Here is a 24,832-nt window from a genome sequence, read left to right as displayed (position 1 = left end):
AAAATGGCGGATTTCAAGATGGCCGCCGTCAGGTATACCCTTACTATATGACTTCCCTCTAGTCCTAATATGTACCCATATATTTGTTATTCACCTTTTGTCGTTACAAGAGGTCTTACAGAGCTTTTACCTCCAACTGCATGGAGACTATTCTGTACTTCCATGTGATGTTCTGGTAGCTGTATCTCTTAAACCCCTGGAGCTTCGCACCTACAACTTCACTGAAATACTGAACACATTTAGTACTACTTTCTCATATCTGTCTCAGTCAGCAACTCAATTCACCCAAACGTAAGGTTTACTTGTAAGATATGACTTGTCTTCATGCATCAAGAAGACAGACAAGATAATACCCAAATCAGAAAATGTATATTTATATCAAAGATTGGGTATATTTTTAGCAACATCACAATCTTGATGGTATCCCTGAGTACTTGTGTGTTGCTTGGGCTCAACAAAGTAAACGTTTTACTTTGGCGGGCACAAGGGTCATGGCAGAAAAATATATTCTCTTAGTAATTCAGATTTCACATGATAAATATCTATCTATTAAAATGCAACAATAGCAAGAAATTCGCCTGACCTGCAACCTATAACTTTGGATTTCAAACTTTAATTTACGGTTATTTGCGATTTCACGTTTAACAAAGACAAATATTTTAAAGTATGTGCACTTTAAATAAATTATTTAAATAGACCTTTTTCATAAAGTTTAAATTATTGTTCAAAGTCTTGGATTTTTATAAGCCTTTTCCAAATTCAATATAAATGAATTGTGCTGCCATCTTTGGAGTCCATTTAAACTATACGTTTGTGGACGTTTATATCTTTGTGGCCAATCCTTTCGACAATGAGATCTCGAAAACTACAAACTCCAGAAAAATGACGTTTCCACTGATCGATTCCAAATTTTGTGTAGATTGTCCAGTACTAAATGGATATATTGAAAAAAGGCATGGCAATTATTTCTTTATTACAGTTTTACGAGTACACTGTGTGTTGAAATTAGAAAAAACAAAAACATCATATCCTACATATTATATACCAGTATTCCAACACCACATATTTGTATACGTGGGTTACAAACCTTTCAGGCGTTTGTTTCATGGCCATATGATAATGAAAAAGGAAGGATAACCATTTCTCCACTCTAAGTTCTATCTTTATTGTTTGGCGTGTTTTGCCCAATGAACACCATATATCACTCACATGAAAATTAATTGTGTATTAATGTATTTGCTTATTACATACGGCATTCAAGAAGAAAGGAAACACTGATCATACATGAATTAAAAACTCCAACCGGAAGTAGGCTTAAATCTTGCAAACGGTGCGAGATATTGCAAAAAAATCAAAAATTATCCCCTTTATTGTATCTCTTGCCAATTTTTATTAAGACGTCTTTTACTTGTGTTTGTAAAGGGACATGTACAGATATGAGAAATAACAAAAAGATTCATGCTCATATGTGAATGATGGGCTGTGTGGAGTGCGCAGGTTCAGCTAGTCTATATATTAAAATTTTAGGTTTATATGTTTGTCACCAATCAATTCGACAACTAGATCTCGAAAACCACACGTGCTAGAAACGCGCCGTTTTCGCTAGTCGATTGCAAATTTTGTGTAGATTGTCCAGCTCTCATTCAAACTTTCAGAAACCGTGTCGTTATGTTCAATTCAGCAATTTAGCGGCCGTTTTAAGCCCATAAGATTAACATTGTTGCCGGCTGAAACTACGGTTTTAGGCAACCAGTATAGAAGTTACGTATAGCGGATTGACGGACATTGCAGGGGCTTTGCTTAAATCTGAATGGTATTGAAGCTCTCTGAAGTAACAATTTGTATATACAGCTGTAATTTGCGTGACATCAATTAGAAAACATTTGTATTTTGGTTTCATTATTTGAATATCAAGTACTTTTAAATCAGTTTTGTTCTTAAGGTAGAACGTCCATAAAGCAACCATAAAATTACAGCTGTAAAAATCCAGCTAAACTTGTTACCCAAGATAATTGAACGATTTTATAATATAGTTAAGCGTTATTGTACTCTTATTTTGCTACCTATAAATATTCAGTTAAACAATCTTTATCTTGCGATTTTTTTAAATGAAAATTGAAATGTCTGAGCGATTAAATAAATTTAGAGAAGATTATTTGTTCGATGTATTTAACACAGAGTCATACAGAAAGTAAAATAAGATAGCAACGTGGAAAGTCTACACTTGATAGGAATGATTTCCGCCAACATTACGATCCTTTGATTCACAGTTACAGAATCAAAAAGAAAAATACATTATAGAGCAGATAGGTTTGAATACTTTATTTGGAGATAAGGATTCCTATTGTGTTATTTAAGCATTTGCAAACGATACTAAAATTTCGATAGTTATGATATACATAATGACAATGTAACATATGATAAAGAAAATCGGAAATAACTTTGGAAGGAAACAATGTACTGACAATTTAATTTCAATGGATGATTCGTTGAAGGCAGCAGACCAAATGAATGATAACTCAAGGGACTTTAATTTCTTACTTCAATGTAACAGGTTAACGTATGTTTTCTTGAAGTACACGGTTGTTTTCCTTTTACCAATTGCTTTTTCACTATTGTTGTCACTGTGTCTTCCATTGTTACGTAAAGCTCAGTACAAGTGTGGAAATGGTAAATTGATAACTAAACTAGTAAATTCATCAAATATATTTAGGAGATCAATTACATGTCATGCAACTAACACGTGACATACCTAGCACTTCGTTTCCATTAAATAGATTATCTAAATCGAAACTTCCTTTTGGAGAATCCATCTTTACCACAAAGGATGTCAAATCCGTATAAGTTTGTCCTCGTTTTATTTTGGGTTTTCCATCAAGAATCCACTTTGCGATGACATCATCTGCAGAAGTTAAAGCACACCCTTATTATGTACAAATAAAACAAGCAACAGCTACATATTATTAATATTTCTAATAAGAATAAATTGTGTTTAATAACAATTAGGCAATTTTTTAAAAAAATATAAGTAGTATAATAATTCATTTAATAATGCCTCAATGAATTAAAACATATCTCTACAGTATAGGAAAATGATGAAAAACGAATGGAAGCTTTTGAAATGTGGGTGTGGAGAAGAATGGAGAGAATTATTTGCAGAGAGCAGAAAACGAATGAAAGGGTGTTACAAATGGTGGAAGAGGAAGAGGAGCTGGTTGGTATATTGGCTAAGAAGTAACTGTATCTCAAGGGACGTGTAGGATGGTATGGTAACATGAAAGAGAGGAAAAGGGCGAAGGAGATTATAATTCACGGACAATATTAATGCAGATCAATCGTACTTGAAGACGAAGAGGTTAGCGGAAGAGCGTGTAGCATGGAAGCTTTTCAGCTGCAGTAAGTGACCTGTCAATAAAGGCAGAAAACCTAAGATGTAGAGTATTGGCTACATATCCGGTTTGGCAATTATGAGGGGAAGCTGGAAAGTTCATGAAATCACGAAGAAGGAATTTACTTGGAAGAACCATTTTATTACACTATTCAATGTATTCTCCCCGAAGCTCAATACACTTTTCACAATGATGTTGCAACATTTCTAGCCCATGCAAATAGAAGATCTTGTTCTGCTGTTCAAATCAACCCTCCACCTCATCGGATGGAAAATGTTTGCCTTTGAGGTGTTTTTTTGAGATGTGGGAGATATGAGATGATCGAGCATGTTTTAATCTTGAAAATAGAAATAGCAAGAATATAACATTGAACTTATTGAGAAACAATACACTTTGTAGAATTTATTCGTCTTGTATTCTTAGACTTCTTGTTTTTATTATTATAGTCTATTGTTCACCTCATAATTACGATAGCTTTCATTTCCTTTAAAAAGTCATGGGATATTCTGTAGTATTTGAATCACTAGTTAACAACGGTTTTGTTACATAAAAGGAAATACCTGTTGTTAAAGGAACCTTTTGCGCTGAATTCGAATATGCACTCGGTTTTTCTCCATCACGTACGATTTTCCCGTAACAGAGGGATTTTCGGGAAAATCCCTCAAAAATTTCCCTTTTCGTTTATTTTACACCCCAAGATCTTGTCCCCTTGCATATACTAACATAGAAATTATATCTAAGTATACTTTGATTCGTATTTAACAAACCCTCTAAGTTTCGTAATAATCGCTTTATTCTTTCTAGAGAAATAAATATGTTTGTATGTATACTGTGTGTACTGTTTATTGCACCTTATAGTAATGCTTTCAAATCTCTTAAGTTGAGGTAAAACGTTTTGCTTTATTACCACAAACACATATATAAAATATAATACGATATAATTTACAAGTGTGACAATTTACAATAAACAATAATACAAATGTACCAAAAGGTCATGAAAAGACAATCAAAACTATCACAATATATGAAACTCCCATTGGGTTACAAAAACGTACACTACTTCCTTCTTTTGTAAGAAACGTTGCATTCTCTAACAAGACCCCAACAATAGTCCCCCATCATTGAAGGATCCCATCGTCCCTGGTACCTTTTCTCCATTGCCATTATATCTTGGTGGAATCTTTCCCCCTGTTCGTCGCTGAGAGCACCTAGGTTAGCAGGAAAGAAGCTGAGGTGGGAGTATTTAAGTGGATTTTTAAAGACATCCTACAACCCAACTCTTTGTATTTCTGTATCATGTCCTGTACGATTTCTGTGTAACTCTCAGCTTTGTTATTGCCCAGAAAGTTGCGCACAACACACTTAAATGCTGTCCAGGCACTGTTTAACTTGCTGTCAAAGCTATCATCAAGCATTAATTTCCTAATTTGGGGACCAATAAACACTCCCGCTGAAATCTTAGCATCACTCAGGTTAGGGAACTTATCTCGCAAATACTTGAAACCTTCACCAGATGTGTCCATGGCTTTGACAAAGTTTTTCATAAGTCCTAACTTGATATGAAGTGGCGGTAGTAATATCTTATTAGGATCTACCAAAGCAGCGTATTTGACGTTGCATTCTCCAGGTACGTAATTCACTCTAGGTTCCCATTCCTTCACTTCATAATGTTTGTCATCAGCTCGGCTATCCCATAAACATAAAAAACATTGGTACTTCGTGTAACCGCACTGCAGTCCTAATAAAATACCAACTACCTTGAGATCACAACATATTTGCCAACAATGGTCCTTGTAATTTATAAGATTTAGCAAAGTTGACATGGTGTCATAGGATTCCTTAATCTTCACTGAGTGCGCAAGTGGTATAGAAGGTTTTTTATTTCCATTATGTAAAAGGACAGCTTTAAGGCTGACCTTTGACGCGTCGATAAATAACCTCCATTCTTCTGGAAGTAAGGAATTCCTAGCTCCGCCATCAACCCATTTATATCCGTACATAAGCACACATTATCTTGCATTGAGAAATAGCTTGAAAAATGAACATGCCTTTTCCTGTACACTGATATGTTCGTTTCTGCATCCAATAAGTTACACTGCTGGAGCCTTGATCCCAGAAGTTCCGCCTCTTGTTTTGTAAGGTGATCCCCCAACTCAGGAGATCTGAAAGCATTACTATCAGGTGCAATAAACAGTGCACACAGTATACATACAAATATCTTTATTTCTTTAGAAAGAACAAAGCGATCTTTACGAAACTTTTAGGGTTTATTAAATATAAATCAAGGTATACTTAGGTACAATTTCTATGTTACTATATGTAAGGGGACAGGAGCTAGGGGAATAAAATATCTGAAAAAGGGAAAGTTTTGAGGGAATTTCCCGAAAATCCCTCTGTTACGGGAAAACTGTACGTGATGGTGAGAAACCGAGTGCATATTCGAATTCAGCGCAAAAAGTTCCTTTAAGATCAGGTGATTTTTCTCATGTAACAAAGAAAAAGTTTAAATTTGTTAACTAGTGATATATTTTGACATTTGTACTTCCTTCACAATAACTTCATCGCCTTTTGTTCTACTGTTCGTGATTGATTAACTAAATTTTTACACTATAATTGAATAAACAATTTAATATTGTACTAAACGAATTATACGAAATGAAGTATGGACATTGGAAGCACTTATATAATTCAAAGTTCATCTTCTACATTTAGCAACTTGAGATAACACAACTATTCGCAATAAAATGATCCCATGAATTGATGCTAAGATTGATATTTAATAAAAATTTATACTTCTCGTTTTCTACACAAGAAATACTTTCTCGTTTCTTATCTTTTCTTTTTTTATACCTCTTCTTTTAAAACTTCTATTTAGTGAAAACTATTGGAAAGAGGAGCTTTTGCTTACCATGGACAGCATAATCAAACAATTTAATTATTATATTTTAATTTTTATTATGAAAATATTCATTCCATAAACTCGAACTTGATTAATTATTATTATAAATTCACATACTTAGTTCAAGAATAAATTACTTACAAAGCGTCAAATTACTTTTTCCTTCTCCGTAAACTGGAAGTAGCAGAATTCGTCCTTCTCCTTTGTATTTTCCGACAATACTATAATATGGAAAGTAACAGTCAAATTCCATGTGGTGATTTTTCGGGTCTATTCTGGAAGAAAAATCTAATGAATACCATCTAAGAACACAACATTCGTGCTGAAAATATCATATTAAGAACAATGAACATTCGTAAAAGCAGCATGTTACGTAAGGTAGAATTAAAACACGTATATTCGTGTTTGAAACGAAACATGAATCTAATTACACCGACGCTTGCTGTTTGAGAAACGTAAATGTTGATTCTACCTATACGATAATTTGCTGTTTTCCTCTCGTTGCTGTTATTTATCATACACCATAATATAACCATGAAGAATATTTAACCTCTTTCAGAATATTCAATCGCTTTGTGCTTCTTAAGCTGTAGAGCAGATTCGATAAATGAGGATAGACGGTAAAATTGATAAGTATATTTTGTAGAAAAACAGTGGAACTCAAATATATAATACGTTTTGCAAATATTGACATAATAATGCTGAAATGATAGTGGCAATTGTATCTTAAAGAAAGCAGTGATAGATTGATTTCTCATTCAAATCTCCAATCGGGTAAAGGAGAATAATATGATACATCTTTACTTTCCGTCCTGCCAACAAATATAGAACATACAATATTATCTACGACGCTTGTGCTGTTAAATCTACACTATGGCAAAGAATTATCCGATTATCAAACAATGGAGTTCGGAATGGAAAGATAAACAACAACTTTAGTATATGTTTATATCAAGGTTAGTAATATTATCCTAAGAAAGCACATACAAAACATATGCTTTGTTTTAAAACTATGGATTATTTTCTAATACAGTTAGCAGAACAACTAAGTTAAAAGGAATTATGTATAATCTATTTTAAAAGTCGCAATACATAATACGGGAAGACCACTAATAGGTGTTTATGAACAGAACTTACACATTCAAGGAAGAGTGAGTTTTTTAAGGTAGTGAAAGAAATATAAGATGTCAACTACACTAAAAAGTCACCATTAACTAATTATCAAGTGATGAAAACAAAGTTAATAAATTATAAGAAACTACTTAATAAATATATCGCTCGTTCAGCAAATGACAATACTGAATCAATCCAGTGAAACAAGATATTATATTGATTTCTAAAACAATACTTTGTAAAATTATATATGCATTTCTGGATAAAGCTATCATTGATTTTCAAAATTTCTCTCAGCTAGATATTAAAGAGATTGTAGTGTGTCCAGAGTGGCCTGTGTCTTGATAACAAGAAATAATTTACGCACAAATTTATATTCGTTTACAAGTTGATTTTGAATGTCGTATCTAGAAAACATTTACATTTTATCTAAATTAAACTATTTACTGAATAAATTGAATAAAAATATTATTTTCCTTTTACTAGGTATTAGGCAAGAACCCACGCAAGTACAATGAAGATTATCTGAAGTACATTGTGATGAATACATCATGGAGCTCATATAAATATTAAAAATTATCTTTATCCTTTGAATTACTTGTACAAAGCTTTTCAGCGTTGTACGTACAGCTTTCTCTTTGTTTTTTCCAGAAGTTTATGATATTTAAAGTAGTAGTTTGACTACGAAATACATTTTTTAAAAATATTTCCATTTGTAGAATTGAAAATTATAAAAGCACCTTCAGAATCATGAATGTTTAATCGCGATACATTCCATCGTTAGCGAGTAACAGAGAAGAAAAGATTTTATCATGACGTCATAAGTGATCGAGCTGCGAGAGCAGTCTTCCAGACACAGCACCAAGCATTTCGTTTTTAAGTGGTGCGGTGACACGTTCTAAAGTAGGACTTCCTTTTCCGAACTGATTGCAAAGAATTAGAAACACCATCTGCATGTACGAAATCATATCTTACGGTGGGCTGCACAAATGCTTTTATAATGTTATAAAACATATATTTTCCTACAAGGTCTAAGTTCAGTGCTTTACAAAAGAAACTAAAATTTCGATACCAATATTATTTAAATAGATGGCGGACGAGATTGCTACAGCACCTAAGTACATTTTCTTTAATTTTTTCCAATCCCCAAACACGAGTATGTTCATTTTCACATTTCGTTGCTCTTTTTAATTCTGACCGTATAATTTTGTGCTTCAAGGTATGCACTGGAGCGCGGCACATGTGGACAAAATGAAGTAATATCTCTAAAGTTCGTTAAAATACGAAAAATGCTTTTCCGGTTAAATTTGTTTCATTCACATCGTCTCCCTGAAACAACTTTCGCCACCCGTTTAATTATCATTGTAACTTGTCATGACGTAAAATTAAACGATGAATCAATGTGCTGAGAAACACTATCATCGTCTTTAATACCATCAACAAGTATATATTTCACTCTCCAATTCATATTGTATAGCAGTTATATTTATATTTGTTTCTAAAACAGCACCTTCAGAATCATGAGAGGCACCGTCGATATTAACCTCTTGACCGCAAGCGTCAACTGCGTCTTGTACGATTTTTTTACGTTGGTAGCTGGACATTCATCGGAATCAATGGCTCAGATTCTAAACATTTCAATAATATACATGGAACGATATTCTTTCTCAGTTTGCGTCTAAATGATTCTCCTAGCATTAGCTTTTCTTTCAGCAAACATACTCCTTGAACTCGGAATCTTCAAGATCTTTGGAATAAACACTAGTTTTCTTTGCCACAAAATTTTTCCTATTGATTTTCTTAAGCCATAACGTATATCGATCTGGTGATTTCTCATGACTTGGAAGCGTAGAAAAAGATACTTTACGTACCTCAGCCCTAATCGCAATATATATATACAACAAAAAACAAAACACGTGTTAAGCATTTCTACCTCTCTTCAGACACAGCACGCGTTGTACTAACACGTGCTTTCTAGTTCCCACGAGTGTTTCTTTCAGAAAAATGTTTCTGGGGGCACACTTAATATCCAGAGGGGCACATATTATGTTCACACGGTACAATTATGTTATAGACATATTATTTTGGTCTCCTCCGGCGGGTCACTCTCCTAGCTCCGGAAAACAATGCCCGAAACATATCTGGAAGAGACACTGCTTCGTACAACACTACATAATCACTGATCTCTTTCTATTGTTTTTAAAATACTAATGCTGTATGAAAAATGAATAACGAAAACATCCGTCAAGAATTCAACACAACGCAAGACAGCTAACGAACCTAGAACAAACCTATTAAATCTATTGTACTATTTAAGGTTTATCAGTTGCGCGCAAAAGAATGGTTGCTGACTGACTCACATTGTTCCTTGCTAGCCCACGAGTGGCGTTAGTATTTGCGAATCATTAGAAACAAATGCCTATAGAAGTTGAATGAAACGGCTTATCAAGATTTCAAAAATACATGTCTCTTATTTTTAAAACTCTATTGCACCAAACTTATTTTTAAAGTCAAATTGCTCTTTAAATGTACTTACATGGAGAAGAAATCATACTACTTGTTATAAGATAAACATGAAAACAGTTGTGAAAGTTTGAAATACAATGTTCAATTGGGTGAGTCAGAAATATAATTTTCCAAACTCGTTTATCTCACAAACAAATCTTTCCTTCACACAATAGAAAATGTTCTGCAAAACTTTATCATTATTTGATGACACTTGTCCATTTGGGGGTCGTTCATAAATTATACCTAAATAAGAAAAGCATGTTGCGTTCTATTTGCATAAAACGTTTAAGATTGCTGCGATTAACTTTGACTTAATTCTTCTCAATCTTGATACCGATTGTCATAAATCCAATTTGTATTTTAGTTCCTAAATTTTAGAACTCTTTCTATATGTTTTACTCGTCTTTTGTTTCACATTAAGTGACTTCACATGCACATGAAAAAAGTAATGTTCAAGTGAACGTGCTTGGATGAGTAAAGTAACTACTAAAATTATAACAAGAAACTGTAGTGTTGAGACAATTTTCTGAGATTACCAGTAGCCTGTATTATTTTGTATTTTTGAACTTATATGGGAAATATGTAGTAACTGACAGTAATAACTTGTATTAGTTTTAAGTGTTTGGTAAGCATAACACTTCACATAGTATATTGACATTTACACAAAATAACGTACAATGCATTATGATTACTCTAATACTACAAACAATATTATCTTGAGCGTTTGACTTTTTGAAATATTTAAATAAATAGCACTACTACCATTTTACATGCAACATCTTCCTAGCACAAGAGATAATAGCACTTTTTCCATAAACTTTCAAAAAGTATTTATGTGAACGGTAGTTTTACAATTTCATACATTTCTAGTATAAATAGAAACGGGAGATAGATACATTACTTTCCATGTAAATCCTTATGCTTACAAGACTATTTTCGTGGAGAACTACAGAAATGTAATATCTTGTGGGTTAGGTGACATAAAATCAAATAAAACAAGTAAAGCTTTGCTCATCGCAAAAAATAAAAACTATACTAATTCTCATTGGCAGTTACTAAATATTTATGATAAAAGTACACGGCAATTAATTTTTTTAAAAAATCTATGGAGACGACTATTCTCTCTTGTAGTCAGTTATTGCACAAATACTTCGGAACTGACTTGGTTTTCAACTTTCATCCCATCCCATTACATTTTCATTTGGGTTTCTTCCTTAGGTTCCTTCGTTTGTATGGCAGATTTTGGCAATGCTCCTAGACTTGAAATTCGGTAGAGAGAAAACACAATTACGAATTGTTACTGGAACAGCACAGTCAGAACTAACCAATCCAGTTTCTCAAACTTACGCCGATTCAATTAGTAAAGGGCACCACTCTCGTTCCAGGTTTTATTCTAATGGTGAACAGGAACTAGAAATTATATCTACTACTGATCGTAGTATCAGCCATGACATGGACTGAGTATCAACTTCTATCGATAACCTGAACACATACCATCAACCAGAATCAGTTTTTGTCTTCTTTGTTGTGGTTTACAGATTGTATTCTGAAGAATGGCAGCGTTTTCGGACTTTTTCAGCGGTTATTTGGAAATGTTTCTCATCTTGAGATACACAAAATAATCAAAACTCAAAATGGCATCATCCCAAGTCTCTCAATTAAATTTTTCTATTGTGTGTTGGTTCAGAACCGAGTATCTTAGTTTGCCAATTATCTCGGAAAACTGTTATAACACATTCTCGTTTCAAGACTTCACCCCTATCTCATAATGCATAATCTTCTCTCGATTAGTTAACCTGATCCTGACCTCGTTTCAGTATACTAAATAAACTTTACTACTTAACACTGCTATTTATAACCAATAAAACCAGGGTTTTCCTTCTTGTTTAGTTAGGTTTGATTTGGAAAAGACATTTTATAAGGTCTGATATCTTGGTTTCGTGAACAAATTACGTAAATATATGCTATTCATTGCCAATTTAACTAACTCTACGGTCTATAGAACCTGTAGCTTCAATGTTGCGTTCACAAAATTTCCGCATTACTTTTTTTTTTTAGCAAATGAGATCCGGTTTCTACTTTGTATTCCTATTTCTTCGAAAACCATCTTAATATTGTCCTGTCACCTGTGCATATATCTCCTAAATAGTTGTGTTCCTATTGAACTTTGATTTAAAAGTTTGTAACATTTTTTACTTTCTACATGACCTGTCTATCTGAGTCTTCTAGATTTTGTGACCCTAACAATGTTTGTTAAACAGTATAGACTATACAGATTGTTGTTATGAAAATTCCATCATCGCCTATTACTGTTCCTCTTCGGTTCTAACATTCGTCTCAGCATCTTGTATTCATACACTTTCAGTCTACATTCTTCCCCTGCAGCAAGCATCCATGTTTCAAAACCAAACAGACCAACAGGCATGACTATAGTTTTTTTTATATTTTAAGCTTCAAATTTCCTGCAGAATTCGAGAAGAAATAAGATTTTAAAGTGAAGAAAGAATTCCCTGCTTTTAGTCGCCATCATTTAATTTCTTCTTGAATATCGTTTCGTCTGTTAATATTGATCCTACGTATTTGAAAGCATCAACTTTCTCAAAAGTATTATTTGATATTTTAACACATCCAAATTTGCAGTATTATAATACCGATGCACTTCCAAGTTTTCACTGTTTTTACTTCTTAACCCATTTTGCCATCGTCCAATAAATCCTCTCAATTTCTTCATATTATTCTCGTATTTTATTTATATTTAACTAGTTTATATTAATTATATTAATTAAATATATTTATTATATGTAAATCATTTAAAAAGCATAAGTTTCATAATTTGGTAAATACCATTCAGCTCTGGGCCCTCTTTGCTATCTTTGAATTTCCGTATAGCCTAGTCCAGAACAAAGTTGAATGATAATGGCGGCAATACATCTTGTTTGAGGTCATTCTGTAGGAAGCTCGTGGAAAAGAATTCTACTGAATGGGCTTTAGTTTGGGATTCATTTAAACATGTCTAAATTAATTTACCTTGCTTTTTTGTATTACAAATCAAGTAAGAACCTTGTACAATGTTTCGTTCATAAGGAAGTCTTACATTCAAAAAGCAACAAGTAATTGGCATATCAGGGTATTCATTACACAATTTCTTTTCGAGTATTAATCGAATCTTTACCTTCTGGTTGATAGTTTATCGATTTCCCCTAAATCGCACTGATTATCTGAACTTGCATCTACTTATGCCGACAATCTTGCTAATACTATTTTTGAGAGGATTTTATAGGATTTTGACATACCGCTCCAATACCATATTTCATTTGACCACTTTGGATCGTACCAACGAGACCCAAAAATGTTTTGCTTTTTATCAGACTCTCCCTCTGTAATGTTACGTTTCTCCAGTATATTACATTAATTACAAACTAAAACGGCCCTCTTCTGTCTATATCAATACCTATATAAACTCAGGAAGATATCTGCACCGTCCATCAACTCAACGTCGTGTTCTGGCGTCCAGTAGAGTTCACCGTCATTGCTTGTTTGACTATTAAATCTATTAATAGATTTAGTACATTATTTTTAATTCTATTGCCTTTTTTAACTCGCTTAAACTTCATATACAAAAACATTAATTTTATTCATCTTCCTCGTGGCTAAGTGATTAGCGTACACACCTATGGCGTGGAAGATTCGGGTTCGCTTCCCGGCGGGAGCTCATGTGATTTGGATTCCACGTTAATCAGTAGGTCCTGTCTCATAAAGGCTCACTGCTGAAAGGGACATTAAACTCAAAATCAACTCAACATTATTTTTTTCTGGTTTCAAATGTATAATAGCCTTCGTAAATATATCACCTTTTTTGTTCTTTGTTGTTAGATTTCTGTATTTTACTTATTAATAGTATAATTCTATTGCATATGTGCATTAATCACTTTCCAATATGAATGTATAAAGAATCAGACTAATCACAATTTTATTGCCTGCAAGAAGAAAGGGTACAAATCGTACAAGAGTACAAAGGGTACGGGTAGAAAGTAAATGAACAACACACATATTCCTATGCACCAGTCAATTCCCCTATCACTACAAATCATCTTGAATTTCTACGTCTGAGAATCATCGCAGTTGCCTACAGTTTTCAAAAACAATTACTCATGGCCACTATCCGCTATCACGAACTCAACCTTAATCTTCTTCAGCATGCTTATTCTCCACTGTGTCTCCCTTTCACACTCTACTGCTATATTATGCTACCGATCATTCTGATCTGCTTCTCTTACAAGACTCTCAACTTCATGCCTATCATCATCACATCTTCTTCTTATTTACTGCACAGGACACCTCTTGTATCTAAGAAGACCTTTTCATCGGCCTATAAATGCACCTCATTTCATCTTTTATCATCATCATACAATAACTTCCTGTGATGGTCAAACATAGTTATGGTCAATACTTGCATTCCCGTTCTATTATATATTTGGTACTGAACATATTGCATCTATTCGTACTTCTTATTTTACATATTTGGTATTATGTGTGAGTTCAAGTAAAAGTATCTACGATTCTCACCTTGCTAGTAATCTTTATTATATGTGCCCCGTGTCAATCTAAGTAATCATTATTGAAAGTTACACCTAATAAAAGGAAATTATTTTCCGAATTTGATATTTGCTGTCGAAAATAGCATAATATCGTTGTTAAGAAAGTAATAAACAAGTAATAGGGAAAACCACTTAGCTCAACCACTGTTCTCATACAATCTAAAATATTAACTTCAAACCATATACCTAAAAGAGGATGTAATATTTTAAAAGAATGATTGCTAGAAAGATAAAACGGCATAATGGTATTCACAGGGACTTGTTTTAACACCTGCCACAACAGCACATTTTTGCTGTGTATAAATTAATATACATAAACATAAGAATTAAGCTAATATACATAAACATAAGAATTAAGCTCTAACGAAAAGATCAGAGGATTGGAGTTACCGATACTAACTTTCATGTATGTCATAAAAGTGATGTCGTGAAAAATCACTACCATTTATATCCGATAAGAAATTAACAAACTTTAATATTACTGAATGGAATGATTAGTCTTACTCAAAAATCTCCTGTCCAAGCTATATATATTGACCGAATTGCCCATCATTGATAATAACACCAAAATTTGCTGCAATTCTAGATAGAATCAATATGAGTAACCATTATACAGTTTTAGTTATTGCAACAAACCTGAAAGTCAAGGGAAAGAAAATCAGTGATTATTCCCTAGGTTGCTAAACGAGAAGCAAGAAGGGATAATAAATTCGTTTTGCAATTTTAGTGAATGTGCAAGCCAGGAGAACCTTTTATTGTACTGTAGGGTCAAAGATTATGGCCCGATATATATATCTGGAAAAGTTATGACCAATAGAATTTTGCTATGGTTTCCTGTTCTAAAATCAGGAATCATCTTTATGGTGATTCAAAATTAAATTTAAACCTAGCAACTACAATCTTAGAACTCTTAGATAAGTGGAGTCGAACATTTCTTGTCCACGTAATATGTGTGTGATACAACGGCCACCAATACAGAAACAAACGGTAATGCTTGCACGACACTAGAAATAGAACTCAATATGCAATTATTTTACCTTAATTAGAGAGATCACATTTCTGAAGTTATACTCCTGCTGTGTGTTTTTATTTTCCATGTAGATGTCTACTAGTGGACCAAGCTTCAAGATTTTAAAACAATTTCAAGATTCATGAGCACAAATATGAAAATATATGACAAGTACAAAGTATTAGTATGTGCTCTTATCATCCAATATCCATTATGGATTTTGATCAAACTTAGTTGTCTATTTCCAATCTATAACACGAGACCCGTTATGTTAGAAATTACTGTCGTACTTCCAGGAGGAAGGATACGTCGTGGAATGAAATTACCTATCTTATATTTAATTCATTGAGCATGACGTGCGGCTAACAATGGGATTCGTTGTTAAGAAGTACATTAAAGTGTATTCCGCAAAAGCAATGAACATCAGGGTCCGAGAAAAGACTTGGAGTCTCTTCAAACTTTTCTGGCCTCAAGAACATAATGCACCCATATCAGCAGTTGCAACTAAGAATTTACTGGTCATCTTCTAAGCCTGAATTACAATTTGATTTATCGTTATTTTGTGATTATTAGTGTTTCTTTTGATGAAAAACAAGAGATGAGTAACATTCAATAAATCTGACCTGGCAAGGAAACCTCTGTTACAGCCCAGAGTTAGAGATGAAAGAAAAATCGTTAGAGAAAACCGTTTCCTATTTAAACATACATGATTTCGGTGAGAACAGCAGTAATAGTTACACCTAGCTGGGAATATATTAGAATTAATTACATACGATCCGGAAAATTTGTATTTACAGGAAGAGTTACGAACATAGTTCGCAGATTGTCAAGAACCTGCTAGTTCTAAACGACAATGTCCTTACCGATACCTAATTAAAATTAATTATCACGGGGAAAGTTGGTCAGATATAGTGTCTTCTACTGGTCGTTCAGGATCATGCGGGAAACTATTTGAACGATAACGTACAGTAAGTACTATTATAAAGCAATTATAGGGGAAAACGTTTCTGTCGCGGCTTTTTGCTATGTAAACCAATTAGTTTTTGTTTTAACTTTATATTTCTCAAATACGGAAAATATCATACTTTTAACATGAAAATTGAAAAAAAATTTTTTCTGTACATGAATGTTATTTCTAAAATATATTGATATTACTTAATGATCGTATGCATATAAGCGTTCATTTAATGTAGAGTAATTTTCCAAAAATTCCAGAACATACATAACAAGAAACTGATGGTGGTGGTAAGATTAAGTGGATTTTAGAATTAAAGGCATCCCATGTAAACGATAATCGCCTCAATGGGATTATAGAAATTTTGGCGGTGAATCATTAGTTTGTTTTTACTATTTTATTTGTTTAATTAAAAAAGAACTTTTGGGAAAATAGCACAACTGATTACTTCAAGAGCTACTAAAAGCGCAGGAATTAATAATGAATTCTTAGAAGTACAATACTTACTTTGTATTATTCAAAACGATGTTTTTAAATGCATGATGCTTAGAATCATAGAGAGTCAATGTCAATCCTACAGGACCCTGGCCTTGGTCCATCACTAATTCAGGAACAGGTAATGGGTCAAGTGGGGGAATACCATATTCTTTCAGTCCTGCAAATAGAAATATAAACATGTTGATGAACGTACCTACCCCCATTTTCTAAGTGACAAGTTAGTACAAATACTGCACATACAGTAATGCCCTTGCAGTTTTCCCTAATAAAAAAAGAATGCAATTCATCTTCGTTCAGCCTCCGATATGTTTGTGTACTTTATCGTTGCAATATACACACAACTCAATAAACTTGAAAATTTTGATTTTCTTTAAATGTATAATACACATTGAATAGCCTATTTTTATTATCCAAAGTCATTAAAAGTTTCTCTTAAAATTTAGAAATCATGGTTGATTTGTGGCCTTATTGCAGCCAAGAAAGTTCTGTATTCAAAATACCATTCTGTATGTGTTGAGCTCCCGCTCGACTATGTGCCTTTGGCACGGGAGAGTGAGGCCGTTTCTTGAACGGAACTAGGGTGGTTTGGATCCCACGTTAAACTCTAGGTCCACAACTTACACAACGTCGATGCTAAAAGAAACGCTAAACTCTAATCAAATTAAAATGAAAATCCTGTGAACGTTAAATAAATTACACAAATAACATATTACAATGAGTGCATTGTACGTTATACTCATCTACATTCTTACTGTAATCGTCTTTCGCATTTCTTTATTTTGTATGATTTCCAGGTTCCTGTTTAAACTGATATACAGACCAGTTATTTTATGGTGAAACATGGCTTCCTTTCTTTATAAGAAAAAATATTGTTTGAAGTAGAATGAGAGTCATTACGTGTGATCCAAGCTCAACTACTACATATAGAATTTCAAGACTTCATGCACACCCTATAGAAATAATATACGTTAATAACTTAGCAATGAAGGAATATTTAGCGCAGATACAAATAATAGGGATATAAATTCTAAATATGTATGCAACAAACATCAAGTTATAATAAGAAAGTATGATTTGCAACGAAATAGTTAACAACCTAGAGGACGTGAAACAGAAGATGAGAGGGATATACCGAAACCAAATTTAAAATCACCATTTTATGTTTGTCAATTGAAAGTAAGAAATTTCCTTTGACAATCATCAATCTGATTCCTTCCTGTTTTGCCTATTCCTTTTTCGCCTATTAACCTCCCAGCAATATGTATCAACATTCCTAAGTTATCAAGATTGTAGGCGAAACAGGAATTCCTGTTTTGCCCATTCCTGTTCCGCCTATTGTTAAGACAAAGGGAAATTTTTGAGTTCGGGAGTTTAGCTTTATATGAATTCAGCAAATTGATTTAATACACATCACGAAGAGAAAATTAAAACGTTTTAGCATGGAAAGAACTAAGTGATCAGAATGAAAAGAAATGAAAATTAGAGAAGAGCTATGCTATTGTAAATGTTAATTTATTTTGTACACTTTCTGTCGTACACTCATACTCAGTTTCCCAAACAGTGTCAACGTAATCCATTAAACCTGTAGCTCTAGATTTTAATCTCTCTTTCAAAGTATTAATAAACTGATCTGAGCATTTCTACTTCAATTTCTGCACTTTTGTTCGGTTCCCTACCTCCAGCAACATTAGACTTTCATTCTCCTATTGTTCTTGCTTCAATAACTCCAACAATGTAAATATATTGGGATGATCATGAGACAATTTTCCATTCAGTTTCGAATTCCATCCCTCAACGATGTTAATTGTCCTTGCCCATTTGTCACATTTGTTAATAATCCATACAAGACAATAAAAAAATAAATGAGTGCATAGCATGACTATGAAATTTCCTTAACTCTTCCACTTGAAATTAAGCTTATCATTGGTGAAATCTCACAAACCAACTCTGTTCTTATTATAGTACGAAAGTCAGTGACTTGTACTACTATAGCAATAACCCGCCGAAATAATAATAATAATAAAACTGCATGCTACTGTGTTGTGCCTTACAACAAAAGAATGAACGTATCTTTTAAATCTTTGGAAGTGGTTGAATTGGATCCTCAACTACCCTGTTCTTCATTTTATCCACAAAACGTATGGCTTCAATTGACGTTCCTTGCGGCTCGTTCGAATGTATAGGCCTACCGGACGATATTATGGTCTCATCTCCAAGAAGAACAACGGTAGCTTTGCATCCGAGTGTACATTTCATGAAAGTCATCTGATCATTACGCCTGTCAACCCGATATATATATAAAGGTAACCAAGAAAGTTCTGTCATTTTTCACCCACCAACTTCGAACATCGATATGTCACCTAAGACGTATCTAAAATATTAAAAATAGTCCCTAACAGCATTGACGACCTTCTGCCAACGTTCTGGAAAGCCATGGATTCCCTCGCGGTAGAACGTAGTAGGCTGTGAAGCGAAGAAGGTATCAAGTACATTTTACACCTCTACTAGGGATTTGAACTGGCGTCCTGTACAGCAATTGTCCAAGGAATGGAACAGATGACAATCAGACGATGCAATGTCTGGGAGTATAGCACATGAAATAGTGTTTCCTAACCAAGGCGTATAATGGTTTCCCAGGTCATCCTAGCTACGTAGGGTTTAGCTTTGTCCTGTAACAGGAGGGCCCCTTTGCGATTCAGAAGTGCTAGCTCCAGAGGTTTGAGTTTTTCTTGAACACGACTGAGCTACTGACGGTACAGAATTGCACTGATGCTCTGAGCAGCTGGTAACAGTTCCCGATGCACGACGCCACGAGCAATCTACCAAAACACACAGGAGAACCTTCTTGTGGTGCTGTGATGGTTTCGGCGGTTTTGGAACCGGTTCAAGGGATGCTAACCAATGATGCTGGCACTGTGGAGCCTCGTATAGAACCCACTTCTCATCACATGTTAACATCCTGTCCAGAAATTGCACCTTCCTCAGATGAGACAGCAAAGAAACACAGGTGTCTGCTCGCGTTGCCTTCTAGCCCGGAGTTAAATTATGTGGGACCCATCGGCCCAACTTGTTGTGCTTTTCAAGTTGATGGAGGTGCTGCCGAATGGTTTCTCCACCAACACTGCATTGTAGTCCCAGTTCCTCATATGTCAGGTCACTGTTCGTCTAAATTGTTGATCTTCGTTTTTTACATGTGTTGGTCTTCCGGCACGTGGTGCGTCTTCGAGTCTTTCGTCACCGTTCTTAAACTCATTAAACCATCGCTGCACCGTTCGCGTAGTCACGACATCTTCACCAAAGACCGTATATCTTCCTTCCCGCTGCAGCGGTGTTTGATCCCAGCTTGAACTCCTACAGCATATACGCTCTTATGACGCTCTGTGGAGGTTCCATGTTCCCCTGTCATTACGCAAGTTCACGGTGTAACTGAACTGTCACAATCAGGTATTATGTTGAAAATACCCATACCAACAACTGGACGTCGCCTCATCTCCATTCGCATTTAATTCATGGTGTGAGGGCCAAATGAACACAGATCTTTACAAAAAGACAGACCTTTCTAGGTTACTTTTATATAACCTCATATTCAAATAGTTTGCTTCTACACTTAGTGTTAATAAAGTTCGATATACCTGTGAAGATAAGGACATTTGTTACTAAAATATTCTCACAAAACACTAAGAAGATAGTTCTATCTATATCTTTATATGCGGCACGGGCCCAGGAAAATTCTGAGTTTCCACAATCCTGACGAGGAGTGGACCTCCGAATCAAACCTAATCCTTTCGATAAAAATAACAAAGAAATGTTCATGCACGAGAACGTAGGTGCCGTGGACAATCGGGTATGCCCCTGGAGCCAATTAACCCTGTTAGTATGAACAGAATCGTAGACTAGCAGTGAAATAGTTATTATATCAATACTGTTCATCAGAAATTCATGGTTTATAGTTCATTCCCTTCAGTATGAAACAAACGTTCTAGGAGTGCTATGTATGCGCTCATAACGTACTTAAACAGGAAAAATGGGGAGAATATCGGAAAACTTTCCTTCAAAAACTCCTCCCATCAACTTTGGGCCCATCTGGAATGGCCGCGGGTAAAAGCAGAAATGAAAATGTATTTCGAAAACTACTATATGGAATAGGACATTGGTGTACCAAGTTTCGTTTTGATAGACTGAATAGCTACGAGGGGAAAGGTTATATCCCAATACGCTCTGTACATACCAAACCGAACCTATGACCTGACCTATAAAGAGAACATAATATAAAAAGTATACACGCAGTATTTATCTTGAGATCGAGAATTGTACCACATTCCTTGTAAAATCTAGCAAGCGTTTCAATAGTTATAAATACTGTTCCGTGACATGCGGAGGAAGAAATTGGGGATAGGTCGGAAAATGCCTTACAAAATAGACCTATTGTCAAGTTGTGAGTCCTGTGAAGCGACATCTGGGTTGGTAGGAGTCAGTGTGTGAATTAAAGAACATTTTACAGGGGAGGTAAAGTGCACATTCGAGAAAATTAACATGGGGAAGTTCAAAACTTATGTTGAAGATCATACATAAGAAAAACGATAAAGGTAAACCTAATAACAATCGTCGTATATCCTTAGTGTCTCAATCATTAAACTACCTAGAAAGGAATAAACTGATCCTCACTTCGCAAGCCAACAGTTGTTAAAACCCTGCTTCTTACAGCATATTTTGCTTTCTTTCATTGTCATTTATACTACGGTATATTATTTTGGCGTAATTCTTAGGGTGCTCAAATTGCCTTCAAATGGCACAAGAAAGCTATAAGAGCCTAAAAGGTTTGCCAGATACTGTATCATGTAGATTATTCTTTAAGGAAATGGAGATCATGACACTTCCTTCTTTGTACATATTTAGATGTCTTGTGCACGTTACAGAAAAGCAGGATGATATTGGGTTTCGCAATACTGTTCACTCATATAATACAAGACGTAAAGATGATTTAAATACTCCACATGTTAGCCTAAATACAACCCGAAAAGATGTAAATATACCGACATGAAACTCTCTAATGTATTACCAATATACTGTATATTCAAAGGATGTGTAATGTCTATTTAGAAAACCAATGTAAATAATGTAAATTTCTTGTAAATAATGTTATTTATAGTATTAATGAATTTGAAGAGAAAATGTAAATTAGAGCAATCTGTTTATTGTATACTATTGTCGCTGAACTATTACAAGATTCGTTGTTTAATGACAATAAAATAATTTTCTGTTCTATTGTATTCTAATTATATGACATACACAAAGTTCAACACAAGACTATCACACACATTATATTCCCGGTGGCTCATTAAAAATTTCGAATAAAATGTAGACATGTCCTGAGATTCTGATTTCCCTCCTCAATGAAAAAACAATCACAGCGCATTATTTGTTTCGACTAGCTAAGATGATTTTTGGTAAGAGTGAAAATACGTACATATACTTCCCCTCTTTGTAATTCGTATTGTACTTGTTTATAATAGCGAATATTATTGCATTTTCGTTAATTTTAAATTATTTTACGAAATAACTGAATTCACTTTAAATATAAAATTCCCAAGAAAAATCCCACACTCAAAAGTATCCCTTCATCTTAACAGTAGGCGAAACAGGAATAAGCGAAACAGGAATTGTTGTTTCGCCTACAATCTTGATAACGTAGAAATCTCGATAAATATTACTGGGAGGCTAGTAGGCGGAACAAGAATAGGCAAAACAGGAAGACACCATCAATCTGGATAACCGCGACTACCGCACTTATATTAGATTCTTCTACCATTTGAAGCAGGATTGTTAACATCTTTACTGTGTTTGCTCTGTAAATTGTATTAAGCATAATAAGGTTCTATAAAAGATTATTTTCGTGCACTTTACACTATGTGTGCGTTGTACGTAGCATTTCATATTGGAAATAATAGCAAGAAAATGAATAATATTACTTTATGATCACAATGGAAGCAAAAGTATTTACATAATAAAAAGAATCGCTAAATGCCTTATATTTATTTTTAACGTGCAGATCTAGATATAAACTCTACCAACGTATATAGTGAAAATACTTCATAGAAATAAGAACACATTTCCAGCTAAGATAATACAGTGTGTATGGGACAAATCTTACGAAAACGAATTACGGGACATCACAAAGATAGTCTGATTCGAACATAATTTGCGGTAGGTGACATGATGTTATTGGTTTGAAAGCTATAGGAGTCCATGGTTTATGCGAATCACCAAACAGGGAATACTGGTAGGGGAGCACTAGAATATACCTCCAAGTCGACGTTCATCTTTATTCGAGGTTTGATAATATGTCGTGTATTCTTCATGTTGTAGATCTTGTTTTCCGAACTTATCTTGTTTTACGCAATTTTAGAGAATCTGTCTCTACGGCCAGTTCACTTAGTAAGTTCTACCGGGTATTTGACTGTTATCATGATCTGATAAGTCTCCAGTTCTAATCCCTGTGAACCACATTTGCAACATATGGGACGATGACATGATGACCATATTTCTGATAACGAAATCCCCCTAGGAAAGATCTTAACTGATATTGGAGTTGTGTTAAAAAAGGAGAAGTTTCTGTATATGCGCTATCATCTATCAATACTAACAATTATTATGTAATTAAGCGAGTTGTTAAACGTTTCATTGAAGTGAGTGTATCTTATTTCGAATACACTGTACAACATGTTTGGGAAGAATCTCAGTAGTAATATTTGGCTGATTAGCTATACAGTAAATTTTATGTGCTATTTTTTGTCAGGTCCGTTAATTCAAATATGGCATATTTACGTGCGATAACATTAGTGTATAATACTGAAATTACGAAATAGAATTTGTGATTAAGGTAATTAAGGGGAAAATGTGTTTCTTGGATATATTTCCTAACTGACAAACGGAGGATAGGATCGGAGTTAGTTGTTTCGAGTTTGATTGGATATCTATTATCTCACACCAACAGAAGGGAAATGAAGTTCTTAATTTTCACGCAGTTACTCAGATCAAATTATTGAACAATTACGCAAATGGCGACTTATCTTGGATATTTGATAAAAGTACGAGATCTAGAAATAGGTTTATTATTTTTTTTGGTAACTATGATTTGTTGATTAGAGATTAATGGGGATATAGCACCAAGATTACTTGTCCTTGTCCCATTTTGATAAATATTTTATTCCATATTTGGCTTTTAAAGGATAGTAACTCATTAGGACAACACTTCTAATTTCAGAGTTTTTAGAATAAATACAAATAAACGTATTGTACAGTCAGCGACAGTAGAAAATGGAGGTTGGATACATAAGAAATGATAGCTTTCTCCAGTATCAGAATAGTTTCACTCGATGTCTGATAGTTGGACAACCAACATGACAGCAAATACGTGCCCGAAAACATAACATGCCAGGATATTCCTCCACTCGGAGGAAAAAGTATTACTATCTGAGAGCATCATTTAGAGAAACAACCACGAGATACATCTGCAGAAATTCCATTCACATTAAGTTGAAAGAGATAGGAATTAATGCAAAGAAAACGAAAACAATAATACGCTTCATGCAGAAACCGAAAAAGTACGGATAGCTAAACAAAATGAGAAAAGAAGGAAAGAGAGAAAGGAAAGAGCAAAAGATATGGGAATAAATTAAATTTTAACACTTAAGGATAAACAGTTTCCGTCTTTCCCGCTGCCCCAATCTTGGGTTTTCTTCCTTCATAGGATAAATCTCTTTCAGTATCAAACGCGAACATCATTTAGTGTTGAATTTTTTGAAAAAAAAAATTAACTCAGTCTAGGCCGAGACTCGAACCGTAGACCCTTAAAATGACACT

Source organism: Thermobia domestica, chromosome 8, assembly GCF_964235325.1.
Source record: "Thermobia domestica chromosome 8, izTheDome1.hap1.1, whole genome shotgun sequence".
Classification (NCBI taxonomy): domain Eukaryota; kingdom Metazoa; phylum Arthropoda; class Insecta; order Zygentoma; family Lepismatidae; genus Thermobia; species Thermobia domestica.
Note: the sequence above shows the minus strand (reverse complement) of the source record.